The sequence below is a fragment of the Ipomoea nil genome, unplaced genomic scaffold, assembly GCF_001879475.1.
Source record: "Ipomoea nil cultivar Tokyo-kokei standard unplaced genomic scaffold, Asagao_1.1 scaffold1562, whole genome shotgun sequence".
In the NCBI taxonomy this organism is placed as follows: Eukaryota; Viridiplantae; Streptophyta; class Magnoliopsida; order Solanales; family Convolvulaceae; genus Ipomoea; species Ipomoea nil.
This window is the reverse complement of record NW_017617990.1, coordinates 1,279,971-1,303,892: the sequence shown is the minus strand read 5'-3', so window position 1 is coordinate 1,303,892 and position 23,922 is coordinate 1,279,971. Positions and strand designations below refer to the sequence as shown.

At 34.8% G+C, this 23,922-nt stretch overlaps 1 pseudogene; it reads left to right on the top strand.

The window, feature by feature from the left end:
• Positions 1-14,781: 14,781 nt before the first annotated feature.
• LOC109189672 lies at positions 14,782-23,169 on the top strand (annotated as a pseudogene).
• Positions 23,170-23,922: the final 753 nt, after the last annotated feature.

Sequence of the window (23,922 nt, the reverse complement as noted above, 5' to 3'; positions counted from 1 at the left end):
ACAGGCGTAACAACTTCATCAGTGACATCTAGAATATCCTGCATTAGTTCAAACACAATAACTATACAAGCTAACAAGCAAGTAGCAACTAAGATAATATAATAAAAATATTAGAATAAAGTGTTAGAATACTTACATCAAACCATCTTTTTCCCAACGTTGTCACTACTTTTTGACTTTCCACTTTTGAGTGCGTGACATTTGAAGAACGTGATTGTGATGAACTTGATCCAATAACACTCACATATTGATCATAAAGCTTGTAAAGCTTGGTTTTCAACAACTCAATCTTTTCCTTGCATTTAGTAGGATCTGTCTCAACCTTAACATAGAGCTTCTCCAATACTTTTAACTTAAACCGTGGATCAAGAATAGCACCAAAAGCAAGCACTACACTATATTCACTCCAATACTTGTCAAATTTTTCTAACATCTTTTTACACATTCCACTCATCAATGTGTCTTCATCACTTAAACCAGCTTTCAACAACCTTTCAATTTTCCAAACTTGCAAAAAATACACATTTGATGTAGGATAAGAAGAACCAGAAATTAAGTTCGTGATCTCATAAAATGGCTCAAAGAAAGCACACAATCTTTCACCTAATTTCCATTCTTCATTTGAAGGACAAGCCATAAAATTCTTATCTCTCAATTGAAGAAGACTAAAAACTTTTTTGTATCGAATGGTACTATCCAACATTAAATACATATAATTCCAACGGATTGGCATATCTAACCGTAAGCCAATTGAGGTATCAACGCCACCAACTTCAGCCACACACTCTTGAAATTTTTGCATCCTACTTTCAGTACTTTTGACATACTTCACAGATTCTCTAATTTTATGCATACTTTGGTTGACAACTTTTAAACCTTCTTGGACAATCAAATTCAAAATATGAGCTGAACAGCGAATATGGAAAAACTCCCCCTCATACAACAAACTATCATGCATAGTCAATTGATCCTTCAATTTATCTTGCATACTATCATTATTACTTGCATTGTCCAAAGTCAAAGAAAATACCTTCTTTGTATGCCATCTTCAGCCAGCCCCATATCTTTAAAATAATTCCAAACATCAGAAGTTTTACACTTACTTTTTGATGCAGTACTAGCTTGAGTAGCTTCCATATCAACCCCCACATTATCTTGATTTGATTCCATTTTTTTTTAATTTTACACTGCAATAAAATAATACACTACTAAGTGAATGAGTGTGTGATAAACACACTGAGCAAGTGAGCAGATTACATATTTACATTTACACTCAAAAAAGAATACACTGAATAAAAAAAAAATACACTAGCTGCTTAAACAAAAATAACAAAAATGAAATAACAAAAAAAAAAAAAAACACACTGGTAGATTACATATTTACATGTTAATTTGTTAACTATTGTTAAAATTAAGAAGAAATATATTGCACTGCATCATCAAACATTCAAAAAACAAATAATTTGTTACCTATTGTTAAAAACAAAAATACATTGCGCTGCAATGCTGCATCATCAAACATTCAAACAAGAAGTAACAAAATTAAATTGTTACCTATTTTTGGAGAATTGGAGGCGGAAGGCTGGACTGCTGTGATGCTGTCTGGTGGAGGCGGACTACCGGTGGCGGATCTACGGAGGCCGACTGCCGGTGGCGGAGGAGGAGTGGAGCCGTGGAGGGCAGAACAAGCCGAACTGCTGCCTGCTGGAGTGCTGGACGCGGACTGCTGGAGGGCGGAGGGCCGGACTCCGGCGAAAGTCGAAGTCAGTTGTCGATGAGGGGAGTCAGGGAAGTCGCCAAATCGGAAGTCGAAGTTGATTTGTGATTTGTGAAACTGCCGATGAGGGGAGTCGGGGAGTACAAGGAAGTAGATCTAGGGTTTGCGCTGTCTGAGTGGTCTCACACTGGTCTGACTAATCTATAACTAGAAAATATTTTATATATATAAAAAAATGGCGGGCAGCCCGCGGCCCGCTAGGCCCGCCCCGCCAGGACCGCGGGCTGGCCCGCTCCTAAACGGTCCTGTATTTTCGAAACCCGCCCCCTACCTAAGTAGTGGCGGGGCGGGTCGGCCCGGCGGGCTAGGCCCGTTTTGACAGCTCTACATATATGAGAGTGATTCGGCAGTGAGGCCAAAGAAAGGAAAAGAAACATTTTGTCTTCTTCTTTCTTACATTTCGGCAATAGCAAGTAGAGAGAAGAAAATCATTTCTTCTTCTCTTATTTTGGTAGTGGAGGAAACTATCAGTGTTGCCGTGAGTTTGCCGAACTTGTTAGGTACAATCTTCATCAAATGTTTTGAAGGTCAGCTTGTATTTATTCCAAACATCTTTTGGGTAATCTCGTACTACTTATATTCATTTTATCTTGTTCGTGGTAGTTGAATATTTTGAGTACGTACGAGATATTATTCCTATTTAGCCTGTGAATTTTAAAGGATGTATTTGGTCTAGAATTGGTGTATTTGATGATTTGTGGATGTATGGCTCGTGTGGTAGCCTGAACCTGTGTACCCGAGATTTCTTATAGTGGAATTGTTGGTGGTGGTGGTCCCGTGGTTTTTCCCCGTGGTTTTGGGGTTTCCACGTAAATCTTGTGTTCCTTGCTTTGTTATTTATTTTTGGATATTGTGTATCATCTTGTGTTTGTGCTCCTGTCGGTCCTGTGTTTTTCATTGTCACATAAAGTGGGATTTTTCCCAACAAAATGTGCAAGTCACTGTGTGCTCACGCATCCAACTATTTGTGCACTGCGTACGCATTTTAAAAATTCACTTTCTTGCATACTAAACTTGAATCACAGAAGTGTAGCCTTAACTTTATTGACTAATAACTCAGTTCACTAGACAAACAATTTGCAGTTTATTATGTAAGCATTTCAACTACTTCTTTTTTTTTTTTTTTTTTAAGAAAACATACTTCATTAATAAGAAACCGTACAAATAGTAGACAAGAGATAACGAGAGATAACAATTAAAGTTTTCCACTAAACCCAAATTAGGATTACATAAAGCAGCATTCCAACTACTTTAAATTTAGTTTTTAACTACTTTGAATTTCTTGGGCACATTCCGGTTTCCAATGCTTTGTACCATCACCAGAGACATCTATTACACATCATTTTGGCCTCAACATTCTGCTCGCCTCCTGTCAAGCATAGCAACAAACTCATTCATTATCATACATGTAATGCACGATCAGTTTTGTGTTAACTTCTACGTCCATTTCTTTAGAGCACAAATATATTTTCCGGTATGCACACAATAACCACTAAGATAGTACCTATCATGTTTTACGAATAACATTATCCCATGCACGCTGTCCCCTTAGGCCGTGCACACGGTATTCCCCTACTTAAATGTGTGCTCTGTAGCGTCTACGTGTGTGCACGATAAGCCAAACTTTCGGGTATCTCTGTGTTGCTCGGCTTTAATTACATTGCTAAACGAAGCTCACACCCAATTGTCAGTATTCCTTTTTCTTCATGTGTTCATTCCTACATCCCTCAGTTACTCTACCCCACTATGAAACGTTGAAACCTATTCTTTTCTTTAATACGGCAGTCGTCAAACCCACAATATTTATATCAGTTTATGTTTTCGTAATACGCTAATCCCTAACATGCATCGCTTTCAAGAAAACAAACTTATGTACTAATTTAAACACCGATTGAAAGGTGACAATCGGAGAGAACTGCTTACCTCTTTCCGCGGTATCCATCTTCTTCGCCTTCGCTTCTTGATGGTTGTGTGGACGTCGTCGCCTACTGTTGGAGGAATAGTAATCATGAATTAGAATCCTTCCATAAATTAAAAGACATGTAAGCCTGCGTGATATATTGTAATATAATATTATCCATAATTACATTTTGCATGCATTACCTTTATTACCCTTTTTACCATTTACATCATAATTAATACATGCTAATGAACTAAATCTAAGCCGTCCAAACCCTCTAATCCAATGACCTCATTTTGTCCACATGTTTGTATTTTAAGGGTGTTTGCATGTGAATGCAACTATATATATATATATATATATATATATATATCATGCAACTTCTCTTTCTCATTATGGAAATCTAAATAATATGCAAGCTTCTCAAATGCATATAGATATAGATTTTTCAAAATAGACATAAGGGTTTTAAAACTATCTTGAGGCACTACTATTGGCCTTCTACTATACATATGTGAAAATGGACTTCTAATACAAAGTTTGGAAACAGTGACTTATGCAAGGAATCTCAATAATCTCATCAATTCTTCTCTTCATGAACTAAGCAATGCAATTAGCACATAATCAAATAATCTTGTAAACAGATGCAAACATATTACTTCATAATCTTGTACTCAAATTCAATCAAATACTCGGGGACTAGGGATCATACTTGATTTGTGGCGCTTTGGACTATATAAATATTAGGACTATACATCTAAAATACACAATAGTATATCCGATTAGTTCAATTTAACCAACGTTGTTAACGAAATAATTGAAAAATCAAAAATTTTAAAAGATTAATCTATAATCAAACACTACTGGAAATTATGGAATTTCCGACCACCTGAAAATGATCTTAAATCAAGTCGAAAGCCTTGTTCCGACTACTTTTGGTGTCCGGAAAAACCTTTGTTGCTATTTCCGACCACTTTTTGGTATCAATTTGATTTAAGATCACTTTCAGGTGGTCGGAAATTCAATAATTTCCAGTAGTAAAAACGGAATAATTAATCACAAACTAATGAAGAACTTTGCGATCCCCAAGTTACTCCGACCTCTATGTGAGAGGTGATGGGTTCGAGCCTTTGGTGGAAGTGATTATTGTGTGACTAAAAGAATCACGAACTAATAAACCAAAACACACACGCCCCTAATTTTGACAATTGTGTTCCTTACATTAGAAGCATACAATAATTGTACAAAGAAAAAGAAAGTTGTTTATTTATGATTGAAAAAAAAATGATGGCGCGCAGGTTGAACCTTAGTCAGTAGATAACCTGTTTATTAATATTCAAATATTGCTTTCATATGTGATTATGTGTCTTCTATATAACCTTGAGCCTACCTAATTAATTACATGTGTAGTAGTTGTACCTATAAGCTGTTAGCACATCACTTGTCCACTAAACCTCTTTAGAGGTTCAACCTACCTCATGACATCATGTAAGTATATATACAAATTCACCTTATACTTGTTAGTGGCGTTTGATTCAAGGTAATCTTAGACTATCTAAATAATGTAAGTATGACAATATTATCTTATTTTATTTGGTTCAAATTATGAAATTATCTGATAATGTTATATCAAAATTAGGGACAGAGTCATAATTTTTTTTCAATGGGACGAAACATTACAACAAAAGAGATAAGTTTAATTTGAAAAAAATAAAACACAAATATAGCCATAAATATTATTGAATATAGACTAAAAATAAAACATATCAAAACTTTATAAAAATATTCATAACAAAATATGAAACATAATTAATTTGATAAAATAATAGTAAAAAACAATAGAAACAATGTTGAGGCATAGCAAGATTCAAACTCCTAACCTCTCCCAAAATCAAATATGTGCCTAGCCAATTAAACTAACTCATCTCTTGTTAACCATTATTTATTTTCTAATACTAATACTAAAACCTATATTATATATATATATATATATATACACACACACACACACAATGGTTATATATAGAGTGGAGGTGGGGGAGGGGGGCATGCAGCTGTCCCAACTGCTTACACTGTAGCTCCGCCCTGGATAGGGCATCCAGGGCACCAGGTGACAAAAAGATAGTGTAGTGCGCATCAGATAGTCAAGATCAGAGCACCCAGCTGACACCAGCTAGAAAAGACGCAAACCAGTATAAAGGGAGCATACACAAAATATAGTACTTGAGAGAGGGAGAGAGATGCATTTTTAATGAACTTTCAGTATAATTGTTTTTATTGTACGCCATTCTTAGCTCACTGATCCCTTTATAAATCACAATAATATATACATCACTGACCATCCCCCATTTTTGTGTTATTTTGGACATTACCCTATCCTACCCTACCCCAACAATTGCATGCGCTATTTTTTTAATTTTTTTTTAAACTTATCATCTGTAGTATTATTTTTATTATTTATGTGTTTAATAGTATTTTAAATATAATTTATAATTATATTTTATATATTAACAAAAAATTAAATTGTAAATTACTTGAGTAAGTCTTGTTAATCAACTACACACGTAAAATAAGACGGAAGAAGGAATACAAATATTAATATAATTTTATTATAATTATCAGAACTAATTCTATTCAAAGAGCATGAGTTTAAATCTCTACATACATGCGATATGTGTATGTACTAGTATGCTCAATACATAAAACTTGTTGATATAAACTTTCGCACAATTAGAACTTGAAACTTTATTATGATGGACCGTGGGCCAAAATTGACGTGACGGTAATATTTCAAGGTAATCTAATTATTATCTTCATTTTCTTAGGTAATCTAAGATTATCTTGAAATATTTCGAGTTTGCCCTTGTTAGCTAAGGGTGTGTTTGAAAATCTGAAAAATGATTTCTGTAAATCATTTTCTAGATTTCCAGTGATTGAAAAGGCTTGAAAAATCAATTTTGGTCAAGGGTAAAAATCACCTTTTTTTTTGGAAAACAAACCCCTCCCTTTTTTTTTTTTTTTTTCCTTGAGGGAAAGTCATTTTTCATCAGGTTTCTTCTTTTCGCATCTTTTGAATGTTCTTCCTTAACCATCTTCCCTGACGTTCTTCCGTGACCTTCTATTTCTGCAACGTTCTTCCTCGACCTTCTATTTCTGCAACGTTCTTTCTCGACGACAATCTAGTAAACTTTGAAGACAAAATCGGTGACCGACAACGGCAAGATCATCGCTGGTCGCCTTCTACCCAAGAAAGCGACTAGTTGAAGAATGAGAGCTAAGAAGTAGTATGCATTAAATTTCTCATTTATGATCTTATTGTATAGTGATTGGGTCATTTGTATGGTGTTCCACAAAAAATTTCATGAAAAAATGTGTGTTTTTTTTTTAATTTTTTATTTTTTAGGGTTGATTGTTAGTTAATAGACATTTGGATTTGTAAATGGAGTTGATTGTTAGCTAATAGACATTTGGATTTGTAAAAGTTGAAAAGTTTTATAGGTGATGTTTCTTAGTTGTATAAAGCACCCACCTTTTAAGCATTGCAAATCATAGATGACAAGACTGTAAGTTAATCCTAAAATATAAGATCTTCAGAACACATGCCTTTCACATACTGTATTTAAATTGCGTTCTGGGAACATACTTGGCTCTATTGTTTTCTCGTAGTTGCTTGAGTTAGGAACTTGGTTTCTCCCTCCAGACCTTTAACATTCACTTAGTCTAATTCTCTGATGGAGAGAGTTTTAGTTTTTTTTTTTAGAGAGGTTGGGGAGAGGACCAGAGTCTCAGAATGAAATATAAATGATATTACGTTCCATCAACGTAAACGTGATGATATGCAGTGTAAATTGCAATCTTATCTTCTTCACAGGATTATCTCATTATTAAATTATAAAAAGATATTTAATTATGAGCCACAATAAATCATAATGAACCATAGAATAATAATAATTATAATTATTCTAACACTCTCTCACTTGGCTCATAAGTCATAAATTTAATAATGAACTTGAAACAGAGTATGCATAGTATAAGTTAATTCCTTCGTTATATTGGTCAGAACATAAGTAATCGTTAAGTTAGAAATTAATAAGAATAATGGCGGTAATACGTCACTAATTTAACGCAGTCCCTTCCATGTATTACAATATTAATTTCAAACTCAATATGATTCATAATGAACTTTTTCATAATGGTCCACGATAATGTCTTTGTCAAAGACAAATCCTGTTTATATTAACATAAAACATTCATGTATATATACTTCATAAACTAAACAGGATACTTTAATACAGAAACGAAACTATATTGAGCTCTAAGTATCAAATATTTTAAAACACAACCTTAACATAATGTTAACAGTTTCCAATAACGCCTATTCTTTCAACATGCTCAAGAAATGCCTTCGGTGGCAATGCTTTAGTTAATGGGTCTGCAATCATTAATCTAGTGCTTACGTGTTCAATTGATACTCTTCGTTCCCGAGCATCTTCTTTAACGACAAGATACTTCAGATCAATATGTTTAGCACCACTAGTATACTTGTCGTTTTTAGAAAAGAAGACTGCTGCGGCATTATCATAATAAATTTTCAGCGGCTTGGCAATACTGTCGACAATTCCAAGTCCCGAAATAAAATTTCGCAGCCATAATCCGTGATTTGTGGCCATAAAACATGCCACAAACTCAGCTTCCATAGTGGATGCAGCAATGACAGTCTGCTTCGCACTTTTCCAAGAAATAGCCCCCTCGGCTAAAAGGAATAGATAACCAAATGTGGACTTCCTTGTGTCCAAACACCCGGCAAAATCTGAATCTGTGTATCCTATCACCTCAAGGTGATCAGATCGCTTATAAGTAAGTATGTGCTCCTTTGTACCTTAATACCTTCTTTGCAGCCTTCTAGTGATCCATACCAGGATTACTTTGATAACGACCAAACATCCCAACAGCAAAGCTAATGTCTGGTCGGGTACATGTTTGAGCATACATCAAACTCCCAACGACAGATGCATAAGGAATATTTTCCATTTCCTTACACTCCAATTTATTCTTAGGGCATTGCATAAGGCTGAACTTATCTCCCTTCTGAATTGGAGCAACTGATGCAGAGCATTTTTCCATTCTAAATCTTTCTAAGACTTTGTTAATATATGTTCTCTGAGACAATCCTAACACTCCTTGTGATCTATTACGAAATATTTCAATTCTAATCACAAAGGATGCCTCGCCCATATCTTTCATTTCAAAGTGCTTAGAAAGAAATTGCTTGGTCTCATGCATTAAACCAAGATCATTAGTAGCAAGCAAAATGTCGTCGACATACAGAACCAAAAAATATAAACTTGCTCCCACTGACCTTCAGATATATACACTGATCAACGGTGTTTTCCTTAAATCCAAAGGTCGTTACAGTATCATTAAACTTAAGATACCATTGTCGGGAAGCTTGTCTAAGTCCATATATCGATCTGTTAAGTTTACAAACCATGTGTTCCTTTCCTTCAATTGAAAAACCCTCAGGTTGGTTCATGTAAATTTCTTCTTCCAAATTTCCATTCAGAAAGGCGGTTTTCACATCCATCTGTTGTAGCTCTAAGTCATAATGAGCTACTAATGCCATAATTATTCTAAATGAATCTTTCTTCGGAACAGGTGAAACTGTTTCATTAAAATCAATACCATCCTTTTGAGTAAAACCTTTGGCAACAAGTCTGGCCTTGTATCGTTCGATATTTCCATTTGAGTCGTGTTTGGTCTTAAAAACCCATTTACAGCGAACTGGCTTACAACCTTTAGGCAATTCAACAAGATCACATACTTCATTATGTTCCATTGATTTTAACTCATCTTTCATGGCTTCGACCCATTTAGAAGAATTAGGACTATTTATAGCATGTGAAAATGAAACTGGATCTTCATCAATACCAATGTCAAAATCTGATTCTTGAAATTAAACCACATAATCATCAGATATAGCAGATCTCCTTTGTCTTTGAGATCTTCTTAATGCTACTTCTGTAGGAATATCATTTGTGGGTTCATTGTTAACTTCATCATGGAGTGGTTGATCATTAATCTCTTGATCATTAATTTGTTGTTCAGGAAAGTGACCAAATTGTTCAACAGTTGCAGGATGAGCAATTTGAGTAACTCCAGGTAGCGTAATTTGTCGCACAGGAACAACAAATTGAGAAGAAGATATCAAAGAATCTTGCACTGTAACTTCTTTAAATTCCACTTTTCGTGGTTCAACGCTCCCACTTATGTTATCATTCTCAATGAACTTGGCATTTCCAGTCTCAACAATTCTAGTAGTATGGCTAGGACAGTAGAATCTATACCCTTTAGATTTATCTGGATAACCAATGAAAAACCCACTAGTTGTTCTTGAGTCCAGTTTCTTTTCATGTGGATTATAAATACGTATCTCCGCTGGGCATCCCCAAACATGAAGGTGCCTTAAACCAGGTTTCCTTCCTGTCCACAGTTCAAATGGTGTTTTTGAAACTGCCTTACTAGGAACCCTGTTTAATAAATAGGCAGTGGTTTTTAAAGAATATGTCCACAATGATAAGGGTAAAGAAGAATAGCTCATCATACTCCTAACCATTTCCATCAATGTACGATTACGCCTTTCTGCAACGCCATTTTGTGGTGGCGTACCGGGCATTGTGTATTGAGCACAAATGCCACGTTTTTCAAGAAACTTAGCAAATGGACCTGGGCATTGTCCATTTTCAGTATACCTTCCATAATATTCATCACCCCTATCAGATCTTATAGTTTTCACCCTTTTGTCCAATTGTCTTTCAACCTCATCCACAAATACCTCTAAGGCATTTATTGATTGAGACTTTTCATGCAACAAATAGACATAACCATAACGTGAAAAATCATCAATAAATGTGATGAAATATTTTTCTTTTCCGAAAGTTGGGACATCAAAAGGTCCACATATATCAGTGTGTATAATTTCAAGGAGTTGTGTGCTTCTTGTGGCTGCATTCTTATTTGTGTGGTTTGAATGTTTTCCTTTAATACAGTTGTAACAACCCAAAATTTCATTTTATAAATCCAGTATTAAGAAATCCCAAAGTAGTTTTTTCACCCCATTAAAATTTTTTGCAATCAATCGGTGTATGAATAAAATAATTTTTGTCGCATTTTGAAATTAATTCGACACCGAAGAAATAGAATCTATTCGAAAATTCCAAAGTTTATGGATACTTCGCGTACCAAGATTTAAATCGAGAATTTTATCTGAGTGAGACCGGGAGAATTCAAAAGGGAATTTTGAACAAGTGTTCATCCATATAGCTTTTGGGAAAATTCACTTTCAACCCCAAAGTAATAAAAGATAACATTTCTAGCCCATGGTTCATGTTACATGGTAGACCACAAGACATCCAAAATCCCTTATAGAATCATCTTTTAGCTTGGGAAATTACCCCTTTGCCCTGAACCAATCATTGTGAATCATCCTAGGGTTTTGAACCCTATATAAACCCCCTTATTCCATCTCATTTTCCTGATCTCATTCTTTGCCTCCTCTTCATATCTTTGTTTGCCAACAACAAGAAGAAAGACAATAACCTAGTAAGCTTGTTCATCCTTCATTCTAGCCTCTTTTCTCTTCTAGTTTTCTTTAGTCTTTGAGGTTCTAGGCTAAGGATAGAAGGTGTGTTGGGAAGTGTAGGTGGTGAAGGAGGCTCAAGCTAGGTCAAGAGGAAGAAGAGATCCAAGCAAGAAGACTAGACTACAAGAGGTATAACCCCATGGATTCCTCTTTAGATTTGGCTATGTGAAGCCTAGTTTTGAGTAGAAATGAGTAGAAACTATGAGCTTTTGATGTGTTTATGCTTAGAAGTGATCTAGTATGTGTTTGTGAGTTGTTGAGATTGTTTTCAAATTGTTTGGATAAGTTTTTGCAAGTGAAATCACATATGGTGCACAACACAGTGTGCACCAGATCAGTGTGGCGGCCCTAGCCGCGGTCCATCAGAAGGGCCACCGGCTAGAGCCGTGGTGGCACGGGACTTGGGCACGGCCCTAGAGGAGGGCCGTTGCCTAGTCCCGGTGCATCAACGGGGCTCCAGGGGCGGACCATGAAGAGTCCCGCCCCAAGTCCCTGAGTATTGTTTGTGAAGGATTTTTGTGCAGTGGCTGGGCCCTTGTGGCTCAGCTACGTGTCGTTTCGTACCGAGTGTTACGGGCCCTTGTGGCTCGGCTCTACGGGATCGTCTCGACGCACGTTTTGGCTTTGATTTCGTTGAATTTGGATTAAAAACAAATATGTTATGAAGGATTATGTGAAGAATTGTTACACAGTGCATATTTTGCTAAGTTCTCTATGTTTGAGAAATTGTTGATTTTGTGATCAGATAAGATTTTTATTGAGTAAAGAAGCATGATCCTGTGAGAATTTGATTTATTATGAAAGTATGATTAAATTGTATTATTTGATCAATGAGAATAGAAGCACATTTGTTGAGTGAAATGTATAGAAATTGCTATGTTGCAAACCGAGTATGATGATATATTTTTGATTTCTTCATGTTAGATTATATGTGAATTAGAAGCATGATATAGAGCATTTTGACATTTCACATGAGTTATACTTCAAAGATGCATAAAGGGCCAACGTGAGTCCAAGAATACTTTAAAAAACCATAAGCATGTGACCGACAACGGCAGATTCATCGATGGTCGCCTTTTACCCGAGAAAGCGACTAGTTGAAGAATGAGAGCTAAGAAGGATGCATTAAATTTCTCATTTATGATCTTATTGCATAGTGATTGGGTCATTTGTATGGTGTTCCACAAAAAATTGCACGAAAAAATGTGTGTTTTTTTTTTTTTTTTTTATTTTTTTTAGGGTTGATTGTTAGTTAATAGATATTTGGATTTGTAAATGGAGTTGATTGTTAGCTAATAGACATTTGGATTTGTAAAAGTTGAAAAGTTTTATAGGTGATGTTTCTTGGTTGTATAAAGCACCCACCTTTTAAGCATTGCAAATCATAGATGACAAGACTGTAAGTTAATCCTAAAATATAAGATCTTCAGAACACATGCCTTTTACATACTGTATTTAAATAGCGTTCTGGGAACATACTTGGCTCTATTGTTTTCCCGTAGTTGCTTGAGTTAGGAACTTGGTTTCTCCCTCCAGACCTTTAACATTCACTTAGTTTAATTCTCTGATGGAGAGAGTTTTAGTTTTTTTTTTTTTAGAGAGGTTGAGGAGAGGACCAGAGTCTCAGAATGAAATATAAATGATATTACGTTCCATCAACGTAAACTTGATGATATGCAGTTGAAACTGCAATCTTAACTTCTTAACTGACCAATCACAGAATTATCTCATTATTAAATTATAAAAAGATATTTAATTATGAGCCACAATAAATCATAATGAACCATAGAATAATAATAATAATTATAATTATTCTAACAAAGACCCATTGACAATTAGTCTTTCTACTGAACTTGTTAAGTTCCTTTATTGCAGAATTCACAATGTCCCGAAGGTATCATAGATTAAACCGGTAAAATATAATCTAAATGTCATGCGCTAACAAAAATAAAATACTATTATGGTTTGGCTTAGATTTTTGGCAAATACACTAATTCGATTATATACCCATCTCCTTTAGCATTGGAAGCCGAATACACTAATTACTGATAAGAATTTTTATGTATATAAAACTTTGACCAATGAAATTGATTTTCAGTCCAGATCAGATTCACATTCTGATCTTGTAAATGAGAATTATGCTTTCTATTTGTGAGAGAAATATGAACTAATATGATCCATATATCTATCTAACAGCATCAATTTCATGTACAAATTTTGATCATATATTTATTGAAATCATGTTATGATTGGCCTACAAAATTATATACTTGCATTTTTTTAATCCTAAATTGTGGAAAAGCATTAATAGTCAAACAAGTTTAATTATTTATGTATGATTTAATTTCTAGATATATTATTTTAACTTTATTTTTAAAAAATGTCAATTAGTAACAAACCAGTTTTTGTTTGTGGCATAATCATGAACATCTGGTCAAACAAGTTAATGTCATTTTCCATTCAAAAAAGTTGACGAAATACGGTAATTAACAAGTCATTATCACTAAAAAGTGGTGATTTGTTTTTAGCGACAATTCAGGTGCACTTCCCTATATCTAACTGATCCTTTCATACGTCACCATCCTTGTATTAAACTCTGTCCACAAGGAGATAGAATTCAAGTCATCTATACTTGACATTCAATACTAAATTATACATTTTTGTGTATAAAAATGCAAGACTCAATCATAATCTGACTATAATATATTATTTGTTAGTAGTTAATACCATTTAGAGTCCTTTGAGTATAGTGATTTTGTCACGTTTAGTCCTACACTTTCAAATTCACCATCCGTGGTCTTTCGACTTTTAAATTGTACCATCTGTGGTCCAAGTTAACCACACATGGTCCTTCAACTATCAAATTTTAACCACTCATGGTCCTTCAACTATAAAATTTTAACCACACATGGTCTTTCCGAGAGGGCCGCGACTGGTTAAATTTTAAAAGTTAAAGGACCATAGGTGGTTAACTTGGATCACGGATGATAACAATTTGAAAGTCGAAGGACCATAGGTGGTCAATTTGAAAATTTAGGACTAAATGTGGCAAAATCATTATATTCGGAGGACCCTAAATGGTATTAACTCTATTTAGTAGGATCATTCCTTACCATTACATCAAAAAATTATAATCCATAATATTACAAAATCACAACTTTATTTTGTTATATAGATCCTAATAACACAAATCATTACCATTTTTGAATTATGAATGATACTAAAACAAAAGAGAGAGAACCTTAAAGAAAATTATTAAATTAAAAGTATAATATAATGAATTGGTGGCCGTGGCCGGCCAAAACAAAGGCCGGCCGGCAGCCACCACCCACCTCACTTTTAACCTATATATACAACCACATACATATTATTCCCCATTCATACACAGAAACTTTTCAAGCTTCTAGCTAAATACTACCAAAGAGAAGAATATATAAACAGAAACAAAGTAATAATAATAAGAAGATGAGGCAGGCCGGAGCTTTTTCCGGGATGCTTGCCGGAGGGAAGACAGGGCCGCACTCTTTGCCGTTGGCGAGGATAAAGAAGATAATGAAGAAGTCGAGCTCGGAGGTGAAGATGATCTCCGGGGAAGCCCCCATAGTTTTCTCCAAGGCGTGCGAGTTGTTCATAGAAGAGGTAACGCAGAGGGCATGGATGGTGGCCATGCAAGGGAAGAGAAGAACCCTTCACAAAGAGGATGTGGCCTCTGCTGTAATAGCCACTGATGTCTTTGATTTCTTGGTCAATCTTGTCTCCGATCATCAATCTGCACCACCTAACTATCCCAATAATTCTTAGTTAAACTCCATATATATATATATATATATATATATATATATATATATATATATATATATATATGATTTCTATGCTGGTTTGCCTGGCCTCTTTGTGATCCTATCTTTACAGGTTATGGTCATAAAATGAGATTTATCCAATATATTCTCTTAGATAATTGCTAGCTACTATTTTTCTTGTCACCTAAAAAAGAATTATGTTTACTCTTAATTACTACATACTATGCACGGGTCTAGCTAGCTAGTTAGAGTTAGTTGTCTTCTGCATCTTTCACTATTACAAAAATGAAAATATAAGTGTGACTTTCTAGTGAAGTTGAAAAAATAGTGGGGTGACAAAAACGTAAATAAATACATAAGAAAATTAAATGCTACACTTTTGTATTTTTCTAATAAATTTGAGAACTTATTTGACCTTTATCCTTCATTACTAGCATTTTGTACACTTGATGAATGAAATTGTGAAAATTCACACTCAATATTAAAATATTAATAAATAAAAATTTTAATTTCAAATTATAACAACTCCTTCGGTAAAATGTGAAGACTGATTATAATTGTCTATCATGGTTCATCAATGATGGAGAGTTTTAGTTTAAAAAAGAAAAATATGGTTGTTTTTATAATTATTTATTGTGCTCATATAATTTATCATTGAAAAGTTAATTTTGTTATATCTTAATTTTTGGTCAATTCATCCTTATGTTTTCAATATTTCGATCAATTTTTTATTATAAGGGAAGGAATACACTATATCGAACTCGCCATTTCTCACATAGGAGAGCAACTTGATACCAGTGGACCACAAGGTCCTTGGTAATATTTCGATTAATTTGATTATTAGTTACCAACTTTAACCAACCATTCAAATAAACCGACTTTTTATTCAAACTTTTAATGTAACCATTTTAACATGTCACCTATAAATATAAAAAATATAAAATTTGAATTTTGATCCTGTGATTATTGTACATAACTCACATTTGGTCATTGATTATTAATATTTTTTAATTAGATATATAACTATATAATTTGTTTCACATTTGGTCTTACCTAACAATTTTTTGGCCAATTATCATTGGTATTTCAATGGTAGATATAATGTGATATAATTAAAGGGTGTTTTGGTCCTTCAAAGTATAATTTCTCTTCCAATTATTTATGTACCGTATATACGTATAGTATGATGTTATTATCAACCAATGGCCGGCATTCAATATGAATGAATGAATGCAAGTTGGTACATGTTTTAAAAATGTTTTGATAAAATCAATGTAGTAATTTAATTATATTTTACCTTGAATCAGTAACTATTATATAAGTCTTTGTATCATATTAATTAACTAGGCATAATTAAGCCGTAATGTACTTTTTATTACGCTCTAATTTTAATTTTTTCCGTTTGCTCAATATCCTCTATGATGGGCTGTACTGAGAAAGCATTGTCAAGAATTTAACTCAGAATTTTAAGTACGAAAATCATACTCTGGCGATCAAAGTATCTATGAGGTCCATAATCCATATATTATAGTGTTTTGTTCAATTTAGTCATTTTATCTTAATTTTATTCAATTTAGTCCATATATTTTTAAAAGTGAAACAACTAAGGACAATAGCTTATATTTATGTATTTATTTTGTACATAAATATAAGCTGTTGTCCTTAGTTGTTTCACTTTTAAAAGTATAGGGACTAAATTTAATAAAATTAAGGTAAAATGACTAAATTGAACAAAACACTATAGTATAAGGACCTCATAGATACTTTGACCTACTCTGGCCTCTCACTCAGCCACTTCATTTGAGCATTTATGGCGCCTCTTTTTGTGTGTGTGTAAACCACGATGTGTTTCGAGTTTATCTGATCTCCATCTATCTTATAATTCGAGTTCACTCCACTATTCCCCATTCGCTTGCGTATCCATTAATTTGATTATAAGTTACTCACTCGAGGAACGAGAAGTACAAAAATACGTCAAGAAGATCAGAGTTCCTATGAGGTACCACTGAGAAAGTCTGAAACTAACATCGGAGTTTCTTTTGATCCAAAAATACGTTACTTTTGTATCGAGCTATTAACAAATATTAAAAGGTGACAATTTATATCATGTACTAGGATCTACATAGTTTTATGGACCTTGAATCGAAACAATGTACGTGGTACACAATTCATACTTGTAAGGTACATTAGTTCTTTTACGGGCTTTGCGCGAAGGAATAATGCCCAATGATTATTTTTAAACAAGTATTTCAAAGTATATCAATGCAATATTATATCGGAGATCTTCATACATAGATAAATAAACATTGAATTTGTTTTTTTTAAATCGATAATCACTACAAGAAAAATGCACATAGACAACACTAGAAAGACAACAGTTTTTAAGAAAAGTGTTGTCTTTTATATAAAAGACAACAGTTTGGTCCAAAACCGTTGTCTTTGATGCAACACTTTTGTCAAAGACAACGGTTTTTACTTAACCGTTGTTATAAGTGTGTTGTCTTTGTGCATTTTGTGGAAAGACAACACCACAACGACAACGGTTTTTTAAAACCGTTGTCTATGTGCATTTTTTTAAAAAATAAGACAACGGTTTTTTTAACTGTTGTCGTTGGTGTGTTGTCTTTAAGCGCACTAGAATACACAACACTAGAAAGACAACGGTTGTTTAAAACCGTTGTCTTTGTGCGCTCTTTTTTTTTATTATTATTTTAAAGACAACGGTTTTATTTAACCGTTGTCGTTGGTGTGTTGTCGTTAAGCGCACTCGAATACACAACACTAAAACGACAACGGTTTTATATAACCGTTGTCGTTGCACGTTCTTTATTTGTTTAAGACAACGGTTTTATTTAACCGTTGTCTTTGGTATGTTGTCTTTAAGCGTATTTGAATACACAACACTACAAAGACAACGGTTTTAAAAAACCGTTGTCTTTGCGCATCATTATTTAACAGGTATATAAAATAAAATCAAAGATGTTATCAATAAGAGTCAAACCTATGACCTTAAACTTAACAAGTAAGTGATCTAACCAACTTAACAACACAAACTCTTATGTTTAAAGGTGCAACATCTGGTATATAACTGTGTTGTTTCTGTGTTGTTTGTGAAAACCAAGACAACAATTTTAGAAAATAGTTGAAGAATTCCCCCCACAAAGCTACACCAACACTTGTGTACTCAACATCTAGTATATTACCAGTTTGCTTATGTGTTGTCTTTGAGAACCAAGACAATGATTGTATAAAATAGTTTGCTTATGTGTTGTCTTTGAGAACCAAGACAATGATTGTATAAAATAAGTTAAGAATGCCACCATGAAGGATAGAACCCAAGATCTTTAACATAACAAATAAAGCTAAATCCACCAAGCCACACCAACTCTTATGTATTAATGTGTTACACATTATCTTTTACCTATAATTTAACAAAGAAAGAATACAATTTAAAAGATAATTTAATAGTTCTATTTTCGTTCATATTTAAATATAAAATTATTCAACAAAATTTCAAAGTAAATTCATTAAAGTTTTATTTTCAATTATATTACAATTAAGACCAATCTATGAATTCAAAAAAATAATAATAATTATCAAGTATAAAAAAAAAAAAACAATATGGGGTGGTGTTCATAATGGTGCGGTATGATGTGTAGGGGTTAAGGGTGGTAGGATAGGGGCCGGGGTTGGTAATCGACTCTTCCGGCTAGCGCATGACTAACAAGGTTAGTTATATGTTGGTAATCGACCCTTCCGGCTAGAGAATGACTGACAAGGTTAGCTATATGTTGGTAATCGACCCTTTCGGCTAGAGCATGACTGACAAGGTTAGCTATATGTTGGTAATCGACCCTTCCGATTAGCGCATGACTAACATGGTTAGCTATGTTGGTAATCGACCCTTCCGGCTAGCGCATGACTAACAAAGTTAGCTATATGTTGGTAATCGACCCTTCCGGCATGCCTGGGACACGTTGAGAATGGATATGAAAGAGTAGTTGATCGATGCCGTACAGTTAGCTATATCCTATTTCTTTTGCCGCGATCTTAATTAGCTCTATGTTCATAATTACCAAACTGAGTTAATTACCAAAATGGTCCTTTGACTATAGCGAAATAACCAATTTGGTCCTTGACTATTTTTTAAAACCAATTAAGTCCCTCAACTTTAAAAATTTTAACCAATTTGGTCTTCCATTTGTTTGACCGTTAGTCAACCGTTAACTTGGGACTAAATTAGTAATTTTGCTATAGTCAAGGGACCATTTTAATAATTAACTTTAGGGGAAGGCAATTCAGTTTAGTTTTCTCGAATCGAACCGTACTGAACCAATTGGTTCGGTAATATAACAAACAACTGAATGGTATTGGATTCTATAGCTATGAATCAATTCAGAAATTATGAATCTGCAGTATAGAAATTATAAATTTACTGTATAGAAATTATTAATCTATACAACTGTATTTAAATTAGAAATATACTATATAGAAATTATGAATCTACATTATAGAAATCTATGAATCTCGTGTTCTGTACCTATATTTCCAATATTATTTTAATTAACCGGATATAACGACCAGGGTAATTAAACTAATACGGAATATTTTATTATGAAATTTCCCTCTAAGTGAAAATAAAATTTCCCTCTAAGACAAAATTTCCCTCTAAAACAAAATTGGGAATTAAATTTTTGTCCCTCGATCAAATCAGACAACGTAACTCGTCCAGAACGCAACTCGATCAGAGAACCCCTTACTCCGCCGACCGCCACTCTCGGCAGTGAGAGGTTCCGCCGACCGCAGTCAGAGTGCTCTACGCAGTCGCCGTCGACAACACAGAAGCTCTCCGCAGTCGCCGTCGACAACACAGAAGGAGTACGGGGAGAGTGAGAATCGAGGTGGCTTTGAGACAAAGGAGCTGTTTCCGTTGAGCGGGGGAGAGGCGGCGTTGTTCAACCAGCAGCAGCAACAATGGTTGGATCTCTTGGCCAATTATGGCATTGTGGCGGATCCGAGGATTATGATTTTGCCGCCTCAGAGGCCGCAGGTGAAGAAGAGTAGAAGAGGACCGAGGTCCCGCAGCTCTCAGTACCGTGGAGTCACATTCTACCGAAGAACGGGGAGATGGGAATCTCACATTTGGTAAGTTCACACTATTATATGATAGACGATAGACGATATCTATGTTTCGGATATGTTCTTCGATGCTTTTGTCAAATTTGCACAATATAATTAGACATAATCTGTGGATAATGCATGGGGAATGCTTAGCTAACACCAACTAATCGCTGTTGGAAATCGATACTTGCTATACTTGGGTTCATATTTATCCCTCAATGGGAATAATACTGTATTGAGAGTTTAGAGGAATCTCAAACAGTTGTTTGCAATACTGAACAATCTCTGATTAACATAATTCATCACCGATGTCCATAACACATTTGTTTAAGTATTGATGATCAGGTAATATCACTGCGTAATTTTGGTCATAGCTATATGCAGTAAGAAACATAGTAGATGATTTATCTCATTACCCATCACAAATTGTTCGATACTAATGTCAATTCTGATGGCTTTGTTTTTGTTTACAGGGACTGTGGGAAACAAGTTTACTTGGGTAAGCGAATGTTTTTAGTACATGTTATATTGATATATTGAAACATTACTGATATATTTTTGATGATCTATTCTTACTTTGGAATCTAAATTTGTTCATAGGAGGATTTGATACTGCCCATGCTGCTGCTAGGTAATGAATATCTTAAGCTGGGTTCTGCTTTATACTGGTCTTCTGGTTCAAATTTGCTGAGTTTATAGTAATGGAAGGATGGAATTAACTTGAAGAACCTCTACTAATATCAGGGCATATGATCGTGCTGCAATTAAGTTTCGTGGACTAGATGCTAATATTAATTTTAATGTCACCGATTATGAAGAAGATCTCCAGCAGGTTGGGTAGTATTATTAGTATTCATGGTGGTTCTGATATCCCATCACATTATCATTGTAAATTTTGTGAATACTATGCAAATGAAGAACTTAACAAAGGAAGAGTTTGTGCACATTCTCCGTCGTCAGAGCACTGGGTTTTCTAGAGGGAGTTCAAAGTATAGGGGAGTTACCCTACACAAATGTGGACGATGGGAAGCTCGAATGGGGCAATTTCTTGGCAAGAAGTAAGATTCTATTAGCTTCATTGTTGGTTAAAATGGATATCCATTTACATTATATAGCATTGTTAATAAACTGAGGAGTACATGTTCATATTGGTTAGCATATAAGATTTGGATGCAGGTATATCTACCTTGGACTGTTTGACAGTGAGATAGAAGCTGCAAGGTCCTATTATCATAAGTTCACTGTTTTCTCCTATATGTAATATAATCCAGCCTCAACATAACATTTCTTAAACTTAGTTGACTTGGAATTTGGTTTTGATTTTGATCAGGGCATAGGATAAGGCCGCCATAAAATTAAGTGGGAGGGAAGCTGTGACGAATTTTGAACTAAGCGCATATGAACAAGAGTTGACTTCTGAAGTTGATACTGGAGGTAAAGGTTCTTTACAACATCCCTCATTGGTAATCCTTGTTGAACATGTCCATTAATAGGACCCTGGCATTTCATGCAGGTGGCAGCCAAGATTTGGATTTGCATTTGGGCATTGCTCCTACTAGTTTTGTAGATGGCATGGGAACCCTCCAGTTGCAAAGTGGTTTAGCCAGTCCAAAGCATTGGGGAGTGGGGGTAAGTTGAAGGGCTTTGATTTAAAACTTTATCTCATTCTATGCAACTCTTTTCATATTTCTGCTCTTTTCCTTTCCATCTTAATTTTTTAATTGGTTTGTATTAGATAGTGCATTGAAACACTAAATTCTTCTCTGTGTTGTAACCGGTTTAAATTGTCCTCCTTCGTATGCAGACCTCTGCTTCAAATACAGTGGAATCTGAACTACTACCACGTGGCTTTGAATTGCTTTCTGAGCATCCTCCTATCTGCAATGGAGTAAATACTCAATTCTTTCCCATTTACAAGGTATCCCACTATCCTCTTGTCTAGCATGGTTTGAAGCATACTACAAGATTTCCATACATTTGTCTGTCATTATTTTTTACTCTCTAGACAATTCATTCTTTTCTTGCTCCTCCTGCTAATGTTCTAGGCCTACACTACTTTGAAATCTTTAAAGGAGTTAGTAACACCTGAACTCTGTGCAAAAATCATTTGAATGTATACATATTGAACCAATTGTTTAGTGAGTTATTTCCTTTCACCTCTGTGCGAAAATCATACTGGTCCCAATGAACTCTCTCTTATGGGCAAATATCTTATCTATGGCAGCTATTGTTACTTGTGATTTACGGATATTAAGTCACTTGAAAGAAAATTTGGTCTTTTAGTCACCATTGGTCAATTTGCCACTTAATGCAGGGAACAGCAATAGGGAAGGGCATGGAAATTAATTCCTCACCAAACTGGGCTCAAGCTTATGGTGGGACTCCTCCAGCAACACTCTTCTCTACTGCAGCATCATTAGGATTCGCTAACGCAACCTTTACTTCTTCCCCGGCTGCTCCTCGGCTACCTCATTTCTCTAGTGGAATGTTACCTTACCATCATTCTTCACCTCCTATTCCAACTATGAACAACACTGCTCACTTTTGCTGCCGGAGCTGAAGTCAACAGGTAGTCGGTTACTGCCGTCAATTCTTTCCTCCCTTAGTACTCTGAAATTAGGTAAGAGCAAAATGAACAATGACTGTTTTGGTAAGCACAAACAAACCGGGTTTTGGTTTCTAACTACGCATACAAGGCCATGTGCTGCTCTTCTCTGTTTTGAGTGATTTGTAAGACTGCATACAATAGCTTTAATAGTGTAAAAGCTCAAGGTTTTAGACTACATCAGAATGGTATGATAGGGTGCCACTGGTGCTCAAATTCATTTTTGCCTTTACATTTCTGCCTGCTGCACTAAACTCCGAAATGTTAATTCTGTGGCTTTTTCCCCTTTAATATGAAAGTATGAAACTGTCCAATTTTATTCTTGAAGTGCCTTGTTAATATTTCATTGCCGTATTTTATTTTACCTAACTTTTTATTGTTTGGACTAAGGCTCTCCACGTCGCCCCCTACTTTGGAAATGGTTAATTATAGTTTTTGTATTTTCCCATTTAACAACATCGGTTTCAACAACATTGAATTGACAACGGGTCAAAATCCGTTGTCTTTGGAAGAAACAACAACGGTTTAAAACCGTTGTCTATGTTCGTGACTTTTAACAACACCGGTTTTAACAACACTTAATAGACAACGGTTTAAAAACCGTTGTAGTTTCTAGAAAAGACAACGGTTATTAACCGTTGTCTATGTGCGTGACATACAACAACACCGGCTTCAACAACACTTAATAGACAACGGTTAAAAAACCGTTATTGTTTCTAGAAAAGACAACAGTTATTAACCGTTGTCTATGTGCGTGACTTACAACAACACCAGTTTCAACAACACTTAATAGACAACGGTTGAAAAACCGTTGTTGTTTCTAGAAAAGACAACGGTTATTAACCGTTGTCTATGTGCGTGACATACAACAACACCGGCTTCAACAACACTTAATAGACAACGGTTAAAAAACCGTTGTTGTTTCTAGAAAAGACAACGGTTATTAACCGTTGTCTATGTGCGTGACTTACAACAACACCGGCTTCAACAACACTTAATAGACAACAGTTAAAAAACCGTTGTTGTTTCTAGAAAAGACAACGGTTAAAAAACCGTTGTCTATGCGCGAGACTTACAACA